Here is a 14925-nt window from a genome sequence, read left to right as displayed (position 1 = left end):
TATGCATGAATTACAAATAAGAAAAACATCCAATGTGAGCATAATATACAAATACTGTTTTAGGCAATGTGTGTAGGGTTTTATGTTGTCACTGGAGTGTGTGTGTGTGTGTGTGTGTGTGTGTGTGTGTACACCAGGTACTAAGCAGACTTCTAATCAGCTGTGATTTATTTTTAGGGCAAGGATATCTGATTCATTCTATTTGGCAATTAGCAGTAACCAGCGTATTGCAGTTTGTGTCACGATTTACTACAGTAGTCCCTTGATCTCAATCATTTGAGTGCCTCTGTTTGGAATTGTGTTTTAACTATGTATCACAGATACATGTTATTTACATAATGTATTGCTGTTCTCTGAGAAAAGACATTGTGATGAGCTATCTGTAACAACTGAGGACACAAGATGTTTTGAATTAGTTACAAATAATTAGATTCAATACAAGTAATAGTAAACTAGTGATATGCAGTACACATGCACATATACATACATATTTTCTCTTTGAACACTTAATATTTTAAATTTTTTTTCTCTATGCAAGGAAGAAATTAAGATCAAGAGAAGTTAGGTAACATCCCAGTGTCACAGAGGTAGAGTATTGAGATCTTAAAAAATTCAAGATTCCCCTTTATATATTAAAAGCCTTACTAATCTCAACTGACTACCCCTGGTTCACTCTCTTCTTACACTCACTCAGCTCTCCTTGTCCCTCAGTACTCTTCTCTACATTTTTGGCAGACTCATGTTTTATAAGCCATTACTGGACCATCCTGTAGACATCAGTTCATCCACATATAACACCATGGTCAGCCGGGCGTGGTGGCACACGCCTTTAATTCCAGCACTTGGGAGGCAGAGGCAGGCGGATTTCTGAGTTCAAGGCCAACCTGGTCTACAAAGTGAGTTCCAGAACAGCCAGGGCTATACAGAGAAACCCTGTCTTAAAAACAAAAAACATAAAACACCATGGTCTGCTAGGATGGTTTAAAACTTAATGAAAACATGTGACATAATAAACAACACACTATTGAATGACATATAGCTCAACAAAGAATTAAAAAGGAAAATTTTTAATTCCTGGAATTAAATGTAAAAGAGAACATCAAAAATATCAGAGGAACAAAGACATTGATAAAACAAGAACGAACCAAATACAGAAGTAGTAAATGGAGAGAAATAACTAAAATTGGTGTCCTAGTTTGCTTTCTATTGCTATGACAAACACTATGAACAAAGGAACATGAGGAATAAAGGGTTTATTTGGATTACATGTCCTGATCAAGTTGACCATGGAGAACTATTAGGACAGGAAGTAGGTAAGTATTCCTGTACAAGACCTGGAGGTAGAGAATGAAGCAGAAACCATTAAGAAACATGGCTTACTGACTAGCTCTCCATGCCTAATTCAAATTGCTGTTTTTATATAATTCAGGGCCATCTCACCAAGGGTGGCAACAAGCACAATGAACTATATTCTCCCATACCAATCATCTCCCTATAGGCTGGTCTGATGGAGGTATTTTCTGAACTGAGATTCCCTCTTCCTAGATGAACCTAGCTTCTGTCAAGTTGACAAAGAACTAACCAGAATAATCAGGATAGAAATCAAGGAAAACACACACACACACACACACACACACACACACACACACACACACACACACAATTAAGCCAACAGTTGGCTCTTTGAAAAGATCAACAAGATTAAACTCCTAACCAAACTAACCAAAAGAAAAAGAAGTGGTTCAATGTTGTTGTAGTAATTACTGGGGCATTCCCCAACAAGAATGCAATGCACATGGGTTGGTAAATAACACAGAGATGAACCACTCCACAGTCAGTTTCAAGGAACAGGATTTGCTTTAGTGTATATGAACAACTACGGATATAATAGAAGCCTATCAACTGTAATTGGTTAGCTCATTAGACAGTGAGTACCAATACTACCAGGGTCTCTATGAAGAACCACATAAACATGGAGAGCACAGACTCACCAGCAGGCCAGCTACTGACTACTCACACTACTTTAGAATTTAGTGTCTGACTTCCTACTTCTGACTTCTGCACTCAGTAGGCAGGGACAGGCACATCTCTGTGTGTTTGAGGCCAGCCTCATCTACAAAGTGAGTTCCAGGACAACAAGGTCTGTTACACTAGGAAACCCTGTCTCATTCCCACCCCCAAAGTTTAATTTTTTTCAAGATTCAGAGATTTATTCATCAGTGTCATAAACTCCAAAAAATTAACATTATTTCATGCATTTAGAGACATATTTCCTGCTTAAGTGGAAAATTGTGCGCATGGCTTCTGAAAGACCTTCATTACCAGCAGTTTTACAGTGAACTTCATAGTTTAGAAGTCCGGCCCTTCTTTCTTCAGTTTGCTGTAGTCCACATTGACTGAGTAGAACTTCTATTGTTCATAGGAACTCAGTTTGATCCAAGGCTCTGGGTTGTTCTTCCTGTCCCAGCTGACATCTGGATTGAACAATGCCAAGCACATCACACACAGTGCTGCTCCAGCACCCCCTGCTCCAATAAATACAAAGAGAGGAATCAAGCTGGGATGCTTCTTGGCTTGGCTGAGGATCTGGCAGAACATGTTTGCAGAACAGGCCTACCTACACATAGAAAGATTATGACACATACTAAGCCGCTTCTGCAACCAGGCTGAGCAGACATCCAAAGTCACTCAGGACCTCCTACCTGAAGGACTCCCAAAGTTTAATTATAGTTACTATACTCTGGTAACAGTAATCCTCTCAAGAGCTTGACAAATAAAAACCCCAGTTTCAGGTGTGGGATGTCTTGAAAAGATCCTATTACTGAAGACACTTTATGCACAGTACATGGAGAAATAAAATTGGCACTAACCAGGAAGCTCCCTCCTTCCTGGATAACATTCATAATACTGGAAGGTGTATGTAGCCTAGAAAGGAAAGTCATCAACAATCTCATCAAGCTGTTATACCTATGAGCTATATAAAATGACAAGTTATGGCCATGGGTGCAACAGTAACATGAATATTATGGAGATAACCAGCCACTATTTGATTGGATTTAAGGCCCACAACATAGGAGGAGACACCTGTCTGTCACTGTAGATCTGGCCAAGAACCTATGATTGGGTGTTCCCAGGCTCCAGTAATAAGCCAACTTTTATTATATTAAATGGGACTGTTATTAAACTAAACCCTAAATTTATGTCTCTTTCCCCATAGTTTACCATAGCTCACAGATCTCATAAGAGAAGCTTCTTTACACTGTGGACTGTGGTTAGCATAGAAACTCAAAACAAATCAAAGTATAAAGAATTAATGTCTATGGAAAGCTTAGCTGACAAATAGGGTGTCTACACTAACTCCAAGTCTCAGGGACTATCAAGAAAGATTGGGCAGAAAAATTGTAAGATGCAGAGGTCAGAGAAAACTGGAACAAAACTGTGTCTTCTGGCCATGACAGGACCACTGAAGTCAAACTCATTGAAATTGTGGTCACATTCACAAGACCTACAGGATCAAGCAGGCCATTATTCTAGAATGGATGGGGAGAAGCTCACAAACTCCCAACTATGGACAGGTAATGGTTTCTTTAGAAGACACAGTTTTCATTAATGGTATTGTCCCTGATATGTGGTCCATGCTCCAGTGCAACAAAAATTTGACTCCATAGTTTATTTTTTAAAAAGATGGGTGTTAAGGTGAAGGTTAGGTCTGGAAGGAATTAAATGGAGGAATGAAATTCTCAATGAATTAATAAAAATATACTTAAAAAGGAAAATACAACAGAAATTGATTAATAACACAAAGACTCTGATCTACCAAAATTAAACAAATAATTAATCAGATAATTTAACTTAATAATTTAAATAGACATAAAACAATAAAATTAAATCAGTAAAAAAAAATTCTCCCAAATGAAAAAAGTTCAGGTCCAGATGCTGTGTCTACCATATTTTACCAGACCTTCAAAATTAATTGAGATAAATACTTCTTACTTCTCAAATTATTTTGAAAAATAGAGAAGGCTAGAAATGTTCTATACCAGTATAATCCTGAAACTAAAACCAGATAATTTACAACCACGAAAATAAAATTCTAGATCAATCTCTTTGATATACATATGCACAGAAATTCTTTATAAAACACTTTCAAAACCAAGTTCAAGAACAGATCAAAAATATCATTCAGCATGAGCAAGTTGGATTTATTCTAAACTACAGGCTGGTTCAACATAATAAGTATAAATCATAGCCCAAATTGACTCAAGGACAGGAAGACATGATTACGTCACAAATGCACAAAAGTATATTGAATGAAGTTCAACACTCCTTCATGATAAAAATCCTGGAAAGACCAGGTGCTAGTGGCACAGTTTTTTAATCCCAGAACTTGAGGGGTAGAGGTAGGTAGATGGATGTCTGACTTTGAGGCCAACCTGGTCTACATAGTGAGTTTCAGAACAACCAGGACTACACATAGAAACTCTGTCTCAAAAAAAAAAAATCAAAACCAAAACCAAAACATGTCCTAGAGAGAATAAGACTTAAGACAACACATCTCAACATTAAAGGTTGAATATGATAAGCCTATAGCTAAAATCATGTTACATGACAAAAACTTTTGGAAAGTGGTTGCATTAAAATAGGGTAGCAGAAAAATGTGTCCATTGACTCCTCTACCTTTCCATATAGTGAGAGAAAGCTTAGCAAGAGCACAGTAAAACAAGAGAAGGAAATTAAAGGAATGCAAGAAGGAAAGTTAAAAAGTCAAAGTGCAAAAATGCAGATGGTATGATTTTATACATAAAATACAATAAGGTACAAAGCAAGCAAACAAACAAACAAAAGCCCAAGTCACAAAATAAAACTCTTAAGAACTGATAAACACTTTCAGCAATGTGGCAGGATACTACATCAATATACATAAATCAGAAGTGCTTTTCTATACCAGTGACAGACATACTGAGAAAGAAGGGCGGGGGGATCTGTTCAAAATAGCCTCAATGCAAATACCTTACATTAAGCCTGACCAAGGAAGGTAAAGAAATTCTAAAACATGGAAGAAATTGCAGACACTAGAACATAGGAAAAAAAAACCCAGGGCTCATGGATTGGTAAGATGGATACTGTAAAAATTGCCAGTCTACCAGAAGCAATCCACATAGTTTATAGAGAACCAATAAAAAGTATAGTGGCAGTCTCCACAGGCATAGAAAAATAGAAATAAATCCAAAAATGTTTATGTAGAAACTAATATCGTTTGTAATGCAGTGACATAATATGGCAGGAGGAGGTGCCTTAGGGGCCCCATGTTGAGGCACCTCCTTCCCTCAGGTACCAGTCATAGGACAAGTCTAGTATAAAAAAGTTTATCTGAGGCATGGGAACGGGGGGGGGCGGCAGGTGAAAATAGAGTGGACTCAGAAAAAATAAGGGGACAGAAGACAGAAAGTTAGAGGAGAGAGAAAAAAGGGAAGAGGCCACCCGGGAGTACACACACACACACACACACACACACACACACACACACACACACAGTGGAAGAGAGAGGGGGGAGGGAGANGAGAGAGAGAGAGAGAGAGAGAGAGAGAGAGAGAGAGAGAGCAGTCCTTTTATAGACAGCCAGGCTCCTACCTGGCTGTTGCTAGGTAACTGTTGAACAGAGCCTAGAAGAAATGTTAATGTTCCTACATTTTTCCATTTTGGTTTGATTAAAAATGAGAAACTACAAAGAGGTGATGGTGAGGCAGGATTAAGGGGTCGTCGTGATCTTTAGCTACATTGTCTTTTCGGAACCTATGAAAATTGGGATGGTCAAGTCCTGTCCCCCTTCCTATTCTAATTATGTTAATTTGGATATTCCCTTTTTGCCTTCTAGTTAATTTGGATAAAGATTTGTCTCTCTTGTTGATTTTATCAAAAAAAGCAACTCTTTGTTTCACTGATTATTTGTATCAATCTCAGTTTTTTTTTTTCATTTTATTTATTTCATCCCTATGTTTGATTCTTTCTTGCCACCTACTCCTTTTCGGGTGTGGTTTATTCTTTTTGTTCTAGAGCTTTCAGGTGTGCTGTTAAGATGCTAGAATGGGATTTCTTTACTTTTATTTTTTAATGTATGCACAGAGTGCTATGAACTTGCCTCTTAGAACAGCCTTCATTTTGTCCTATATTGGGTTTGTTGTGCGTTCATTTCCATTTAATTCTAGAAAGTACGCAGTTGGCCTACCCGCGTCACCTCTCTGGAGAGACCTTTAGGTTAACAGGGCATGCCTGCTGGATTGGGGCTGGGATAAAATAACAAGCGGAGGAAGCAAGGCTTGAGCGGGAATATTTATGGAATCTACAGGAGATGAGAGCAGGGGCGCATGGAAGATTGCAGCAAGTGGTCTGTTGCAGATCTGTGGGCACAGCTCGTGGATGTTGTCTGGAGAAAAAGATAGAGGTGAAGATTTGCAGCAATTCCACCTGCTTTCCTGGCTGGAGTGACCTGTGGGTTAGCCCCGAGTTCCCTATGTTCATTTTGATCATGCTGTCTCTCACAACAATAGAAAGCAAAACATTATACCTACTCAGCTGTGAATCCTATGAACTACAGTCATAAAATGTCTGGCCAGATATGCATGCTGGTGCTATAGTGATATGGGGATAAACCAACCACTTTCTGATTTAATATCTGGTCAACTTTTCAGGAGGGAATCATGGCTGGTATCATAAACCTCCAGGAAAAGCCAATAGCTAGTAAAATCATAGGCTCTAGAAGAGAAACTACTACTGTTGCTTTGCTAAATGAATATGTTATTAAACTGCTTTTGAAGCGCGTATCTAGTGCAGCTTTTGACCCTCTTCAGAGAAGTTTCTTTTTCCTGTGGGTTGTGATTAATTACGAGACTTACAATGTGGTGGATAGCTGCTTAAAGTGCTGAGCCTAAATAACTGTGGTATATTTGGCCCTAAATGGGCCTTGTATATCACACCTTTCCCTCCCCCTCTCCTGGAGTCAGAGAACATCATTGGAAGAGGGGGCTAATAGAATGTAGGATCAAGAGATTAGGAGAGGTGCTGTGAAACTGTTCCTGGACATGACGCAGACCTTCATGTGCCCTCATGAATTCACTGCAGCTATGGTTATCTGCAAAAGACCTGCATAAGACTGGTCCTGTCACCATGTGGTCATGTGTGGGGGAGGGGTGTGTGAGGTTCCTTCCCTTGGATAAAGTCTATGGATCAAAGGGAAAAAAAACTTGAAAGCAGGAGGGAGATTGTTGGAAAGAAGGGTTTCAGTGGAGAGGGGATGAAGAAGAGTCTTGACGTGCCATAATGCCCAACCCTCTGTATATAGTGTTATATATAAAAATAGGGGGATAGTTCTGAGTCCATTTGAGGTGATTAAACTGTTTTTTTTTTAAACTGGCACAACAATGTTTATTTGATAAAGTCTACTTCATAAGTACACAATTCTTCATTAACAAACAGTATATCAATTCAAAAATAATGAAGTAGATTAAACTTTTCTTATCTATACATTGCTGAGAATAATTAAGGACTAAAACCTAAGGAGAATTTTGTTCTTGTTCCTGGACCTGAAAATTCAGATTGGGGCTGGCAGGAGGGAAGGTTGAGATTCTAGTGTAGAGAGGAAAGAATGGAGAGTGAGAGAGGAAGGGCAATGAGAATTAATTGTTTATGCATAGAACTTATAAAAGGGAAATTCATAGCATTTACCTAGTACATGGCTTAGGGTTTAAACTGTAGTAAAGGGAATGTAACAAGTAATGGATAGCCAGAAAAAAAGGGAATTGCTTTCCAAATTGAAGCTGTTATCAGGAACTTTGCTTTAGGATTCAAAAAAAAATTGCCCATTTGCACAAGTACAGTAGCTAAGCCATGAGAGTTTGACATAGGTGTAATTGAAGGCAAAATTTGTCCCGAGGAACAATGTATATATTATAATACATTGAATACAATGTATATACAATTGTATATACAATGAATGTAGGGCAGGTAACTGAAAGCATGGAATAGAACATGAAGAGAGAGAAAGGGTGGGTATATTGTTTATACCATTCTTAACCTTTATGGGATAAAATGTGTTTATTGTTCAGGAAAATCTTAAAAGCAAATTTGCAAAGCATATGCTCTCTCTGCCTGAAAAATAAGGAAATTAGTTCAAACTAACTATGTTATGGTGAGATTATTTTAAACTGAAAGCATCTTAACTGATAGCAGCCCTGTGAGGAAGAGTATTATCTAAAATTAAGCAAAACCTCTCTTAGAGGATTTCCTGTATGGACGCAGACTGGGTTTAAACACTAGGAAGTGTAAATTCAGAAGCTATAAACCACTTCAAGGGGACTATATCCATTAGGATAAAAAAGAACAACATAAACTTCCACACTTTCCCACTGAAGCCTGAATCTCAACACATACCTTTTGTATAGCTGATAGAGCTGTAAATTAGTTCTCAGGTTCTGGCCATTTGGATATTTGAACCCAATTTGACAAGGGAAATGTTTTTCTCCCTCAAACACATGCCCTGCTCTTGTCAACATCTGTTTAGAATAGTAGACCACTTCATTTTTATATAAGGTCATTTGTGCCACAATGAAAGTTTTTATGGGAACACCCATGGATAGATGATCAATGAAGATTCATTTACTACTGTTGCAAAGAGCTGTGTCATTCCCTGGAAAAGACCAGATAGAAACCATGGAATTAACATAGTGTGTACCCAAGGTCCTGGTACACAGTCTAGGGCACAGTCTCCAAACCTAGTGAACATAAAGAGAAACATGGGAAGGGATAAGCCATTAAAGAACCTGCTGCTCAAACTCAAGAGTGGAGTTTCATAAGATCATATTCACAACTATCAAGACTCTCCTGGGCAGACCCAGGTTCTCTGATAGAGACAACTTGGGTCAGAAACATATTTCAGAACAATAAGGGCAACTTCCAGATCTTGTGAGATCACACTGGGACTAAGAACAAGTCATGTATCCTTGAACTTCAGTTCTATAAAATATGGATGCTTTTCTCTATGGCCAAGAACCATGTGAGAGAATGGAAATGATCAAATAACTGTTTTTTCACTGTCCATTAAACTTATAATGTTATCAGGTTCAGTTCTGGAATTTTGTCTTGCTTATTGGTGTGATAATTGAATATAGGGCTGGAGTTTCTGGTTGCTCTGGAGACTCAGTTGTGTCTTGTGATGTTTTTCTGGAAGCTGTCTTCTGAGAGGATATTTTGCTGAAGCAGACACTTGAGAGGAACTGTCATGTTTGGAAAGAGTATACATGTAACCCAATAGGCAGTGAAAGAGTCCCTTGCATTGGCTTGCCTTACAATGTTTTCCTGGTCTTCGCTCATCTTCACTTGCTGTAAGTTTGTACGGAGAAAAATGCCAAAGAACTTCCTGTGGTATTCCGGCTGCTTTGTGTTTGGTGTTTGCTGACTGGACTGGACTGTCACTAATGATTCATGGTTGATGTTTTGAACTGGACTGCTGATATCTTGACAACAAAGATTGGAATTGCCCCCAAAGAACTACTTCTAAACAGCTTCACATCCCCTTGTCCAATATCCTTTCTTTTCCCCTACCTTTGGTTGGTGTAGAGCAATTGAGGAAAGACACCCAATGTTAAGATCTCTCGCCTCTACATGTATGCATGCATGCACACATGAACATGTACACACACCACATAAACAGACACACAGGCACATACACATACATACACTGCAACACAACACACATAAATACACACTACAACATAACACACACTACACACAAAACCAAACAGAGACGACTAATCATAGGAATCTGATCGATGCATATTTATATAGATTAGATTAGATTAGATTAGATTAGATTCAGATCATAGTGTGAGACCAGCAATTTGGAAACAGGCGGGAGAATTGCTTGAACTCAAGAATTTTAGGCCAACTCCATAATACAGTAAATACTTACATAATTGCCCAGTCAATTTGGGCTGTGTTGGACCTCTACGGTAGTGTGTGCTTAATGTATATAAGGTCCTGATTCGATCCTTAACACAAACAATTGTAAAACCAAGAAAAGCAGAAAGTAGAGGCATACCACTATAACATGGTACTATAGCCTAAATGTGCCTTCTCTTCCAAATACACTGGAATCCTACCTTCACTCTTTTTTCTTTCTTTTTCTATGATGCTAGGACTTGAACCCAGGGCCTTGTGCATGCTGTGAAAATACTGTACACGTAAGTTGTATCCCCAGCCTTAAACCTTAACTTCAAAGGTTATACATATTATTAGAAGTTGGAAACTTAGGGAAGTGATTAGATCAAAAGGGGAGATTTCCCCCTGCCAAAAAAAAAGAGGTTCCAGAGAGAATCCATCACCCCTTTCAATCTATGAGGACTCAGTTGGAAGGCACTGTTTGTGAACAAGAACATGAATCCTGAATACATACACAACTTGTTGCTAGAATAATAGACTTAGCCTCCAAGCTGTAATGTATAAATGGTTGATTATTTGCAAGCTACCCAGTTAAAAGTGTTTTGTTACAGAACCCTAACTGTATACTTCGACCCAGGGTAAGTCATTAGCTGCTGAGCATCATGTTCTCAATGTAAACTAGGAATGAGAATGATTACTGAAGAAATGCTCCAAAGACTTGCAGAGAGTGTAACACTATAACATATGACATGGAAAACTATGTCAGGTGCTAAGGGGCACACCTTAACTGTTTGTTATCTGACTTTTATGAATCATAGCTCCTATTAAACAGACACCCTAAAAAGCTACACTTCAGGTTTAGTAGGATAGTCGCAGATTTGGTGGCATACTTAAGCACGAAGGCTGGCACATTAGGTATAGACACAGTTTATGCTACCTATAGGCTGGTATAACTCCATATTGTGAAACTTTCCCCTAAATCCCTGGAGGGTGGGCCTGTGTTTTATCATCTCTACACCACCAAAAGATACCAAACAAGACAAAGAAATGTTGAGTCAATAATGGGTTATGATGAACTACAAGGTTGAGGGGCCAGGCCCCTCTCTTCCCAAATAAACACACACACACAGATGACCAAAGGTTGCCAGGCAACTCCACAAATGACATGGGTTCTTTAAATTTGAAAATGAATGAACTCAAAAAGTAAAGGCTCACACATATGTATTTTGCCCTCAGAATATCTGTACTGCATTTTCTTTTGTAAAATCTGTAATTTTCTGTACAGCCTGTCCTAGGGAGATGCTTTATTACTAAGCACCAAGGTAGAGTTGTTATGACCAAAGGCTCTTATTTTTGGCATTATTCTTTTGTAATTTGTTTGGGAAGAAATTTTCTTCTTTTTCCTTTCGTTTTCTAAGGTTATACATTTCAGGGCTAATTTTTAAGCAAATAGCTGTGTTCTGAATTTTCACAAATTGCCCAAATGTTCTCTAGAGCAGGACACCAAATGAATATTTACTTTCTGAGCTTCGTTTGATAGCCTTGCTTTTATCTGATAGCCTTCAACACCAGCGTCAGCGCACACAAGTGGGCACAATTATACACGTCTGTAATCTCAGTTATGTGGGAAGAACTGTTCTCGATGTATTTGATTAACATTCATGTGTCTCTTTCCCGTGACCACCAAGGACCATAGAAGAAAGTTACTTTGTGTATCTGTGGAATAAGCTGTGTACGCTTACTGCTTTGACAATCATTAGCACTGAGAAGGGTTTCCTGTGGCATAATCATGTTTCGTACTCTGTGTCCATGGATAAGATCCCAGAGCCAAATAGGCATCTTTATTAGAGGGAGCAGACACAGTTCCTGCTCATCCCTGTATGGCAGGCTGCTTGTCTCTTCCTGCCCAGAGAATTACTCAGATAAGATAAGCACATCTTCCCATAGGAAAGGGGGGCCACCCCAACCTCCAAGTGTTACAAGCCTGCCTCCAAATGCCCTGTTTTTCCATTGTGTTTCTAAGTGCAGCCCCCTGTGTTCCTGCTGGAGTGTCATTCTCTAGATTGTGACTAATAAGCTATTATGGATCACACCTGCCTAGTATTGAGGGCCATGTGCTTGGGCATCACTCTAATTCAATGGTAGGAAGATCTCCCTCTCCCTCTCCCTCTCCCCCTCCCCCTCCCCCTCCTCCTCCCCCTCCCTCTCCCTCTCCCCCTTCTCCTCTCTCTTTCTCTCTCTCTCCTCTCTCTCTCTCTCTCTCTCTCTCTCTCTCTCTCTCTCTCTCTCTCTCTCTCTCTCTCTCTCTCTCTCTCTCTCTCTCTCTCTCTCTCTCTCTCTCTCACACACACACACACACACACACACACACAGCATGGATCTCTTTATTCCAATTTCACTGATGAAGAAAAAAAGGTTCAGAAAAAGATACCTGCCTTCAAGTCCAGAGTTAAGAAATTTTCAGGCTAGAATTGTACTTCAACCAGTCTATATTGAATGTTTGTTTGTTTTTTTTTTTTTAATGAAAGCTGGGTACAAGTGTGTATCTCTGTAATCTCAGTTATACGGAAAGCTGAGGCAGGAGGATTGTGAGTTTAAGTACAGCCTGAGCAACATTAGTGAAACCCTGTCTCAAAGAAGAAGAAAAAAACAAACAACAAAAAAATAAACAAAAAACCTGAAAATATTCCTTTTATCTAAATGTAAGAAACTTCAAAGAGCTCATATCTGAACAAGCAAACAAATCAGATGCTAAAATGTATGAGATTATGTATTGTCAGGTACATAATACATTTCACTTCACTTGCAGTGAACCTTCATTTATAATAACTTGGTTTTTCTCCCCTGAGTCTCAGTCACTGGAAAACTATATTGTTCTCAGGTACTTCAGCCTTATGTATGATCTGCTAAAAACATAGCTTCCAATGCGATTTGAAAGTGACCAGGGAAACGGAAGCCATAATGCTTTGTATCTTGTTGTTTTTTAGTAAACATGGATTTTTGTATCAGTTTCTGTTTATATCAAATTTTTTATAAATATCTCATGAATTTATTTTGTTTTGGTTATTTGAAACTATTTTTAAATTTAATATATTTTGATCATACAAAGTTTATTCAGATCCTTTCCCCCTCCCTACTTACCCAACTTTAAGTTTTTCTCAAAAAATAAACAAAAACCCAATACAACAAATGTCCAAACTGTAGAAGACAAAAAAATAGCATCTCATCCCCCTAAAAAAACACCAAACTGTAAACAAATAACAGCATACACACACACACATGCACACACACACACACACACACACACAAACCCTGTAGAGTTCATTATTTGTTGGTCAACTATTCCTGAACATGAGATTTTCCCTGGAGTAGTTGATACCTCTCCCAGAATGTATAAGTGACAGTTTAGTTGTTAACATTTACCCCTAGTTTCTAGGTTTGCACTCATTCACTTTTTTAAAAATATCACACAGTAAAATACAATAAGAGAAAACAAAAACTACCACACTGAAGTCGGACAAGGCAAACAGACCTCAAAACAACCCGAGAGAAGGCACAAGCGTGAGAGACCCACTGGTTTGCACACTCAAGAATTCCATAAAAACATTTAACTGGAAGCTATGATATATACACAGACGCCCTGGTGCAGACCCATGCGTGCCCTGTAAATGTTGTTTCAGTTTCTATGAGTTCTTACAAGCTTTACTCATGTTAATTTAGAGGACTTTGTTTGCTTGGTGTCTTCCATCCCCTTTGACTCTTATATTCTTTCTGCCTCCTCTTCCCTGGGTTGCCCTGAGCTCTAAGGGGAGGAATTTAGTAGAGACATCCCATTTAGGACTGAATATTCAAAGATGTCTCACTCCCCCTATAATGTCTGGCTGTGGGTCTCTGTATTGTTCCCATCTGCTGCAGGAAGAAGCATCTCTGATGATGGTCAAAGAAGTCACTATCTATGAGAATAGCAGAAAATCATTAGCAGTCATTTTATCACTACAGTTTTTCTTTCTTTTTTTTTTAAGTGCAGGATGAGTTGGTTTTGTATAAGCTTCCTGAGATATCTAGTTGTAGGTTTTTGGTCACTCAAGCAGTATCAGGTATGGGTTCCATTTCATTCAGTGAGCCTTAGTTGATTGTTTACTCTTACAACCTTTGTACCACCACTGCCCCAGTATATATTGCAGCTAGTATTCCATTATAGCTGGCTTGATGTTACACCTCTCTCTTAACGGCACGCAGAGTACATTCCTATAACAAAGAAGCTGGAACACAGCAGTAAAGGCTCTATAGAGGTACCCAGTCAATAACTCCATTTTTAATGGGTTATGTAGGTGTTTCCTTTAACAATGGACCCTTGTGCTCAGTTTTTTGAGAACATTCTGTACTTTTGGCAACAGCCTAAATTGTTTGGATATTCCTATGTGAACCCATTGGCCAATAACTCAATTATATATAAACCAGTCATATGACTGGAAGCTTCATTTGATGGCAAGAAAAGTCCAGTTGGGACATTGTAGTGGTTTGAATAAGCTTGGCCCATGGAAAGTGACATGATTAGGAGGTGTGGCCTTGTTGGAGTAGATGTGGCCTTGTTGGAGAAATTGTGTCACTGTGTAGGTGGGCTTTGAGGTCTCCTAGTGCTCAAGGTTCACCCAGTGTTGAAGAAAGCCACATCCTGGCTGCCTGCAGAAGAGAGTCTTCTCCTGGCTGCCTTTGGATCAAGATATAGAACTCTTGGCTCCTCCAGCATCATGTCTGTCTGGATGTATCTGTCTGTAAGATGCCACTCTCCTCCCTGTGATGATAATGGACTAAACCTCTGAAACTGTAACTCTCTCTCTCTCTCTCTCTCTCTCTCTCTCTCTCTCTCTCTCTCTCTCTCTCTCCCTCCCTTCCCGTGTGTGTGTGTCTGTTCATCTGTTTGTCCGTCTGTCTCTGATTGTATGTATCTGTCTGTGTGTCTCTCTGTGTCTCTCTATGTCTCTGTGTCTC

General features: G+C 39.0%; 1 pseudogene; it reads right to left on the bottom strand.

Moving 5' to 3' along the window:
* Positions 1–2349: 2349 nt before the first annotated feature.
* Positions 2350–2598, bottom strand: LOC110314269 (annotated as a pseudogene).
* Between the last annotated feature and the right edge of the window lie 12327 nt (positions 2599–14925).

The sequence above is a fragment of the Mus pahari genome, chromosome X, assembly GCF_900095145.1.
Source record: "Mus pahari chromosome X, PAHARI_EIJ_v1.1, whole genome shotgun sequence".
Classification (NCBI taxonomy): Eukaryota; Metazoa; Chordata; class Mammalia; order Rodentia; family Muridae; genus Mus; species Mus pahari.
The sequence above is the reverse complement of the archived record's forward strand: the minus strand, read 5'-3'. Positions and strand labels throughout refer to the sequence as shown.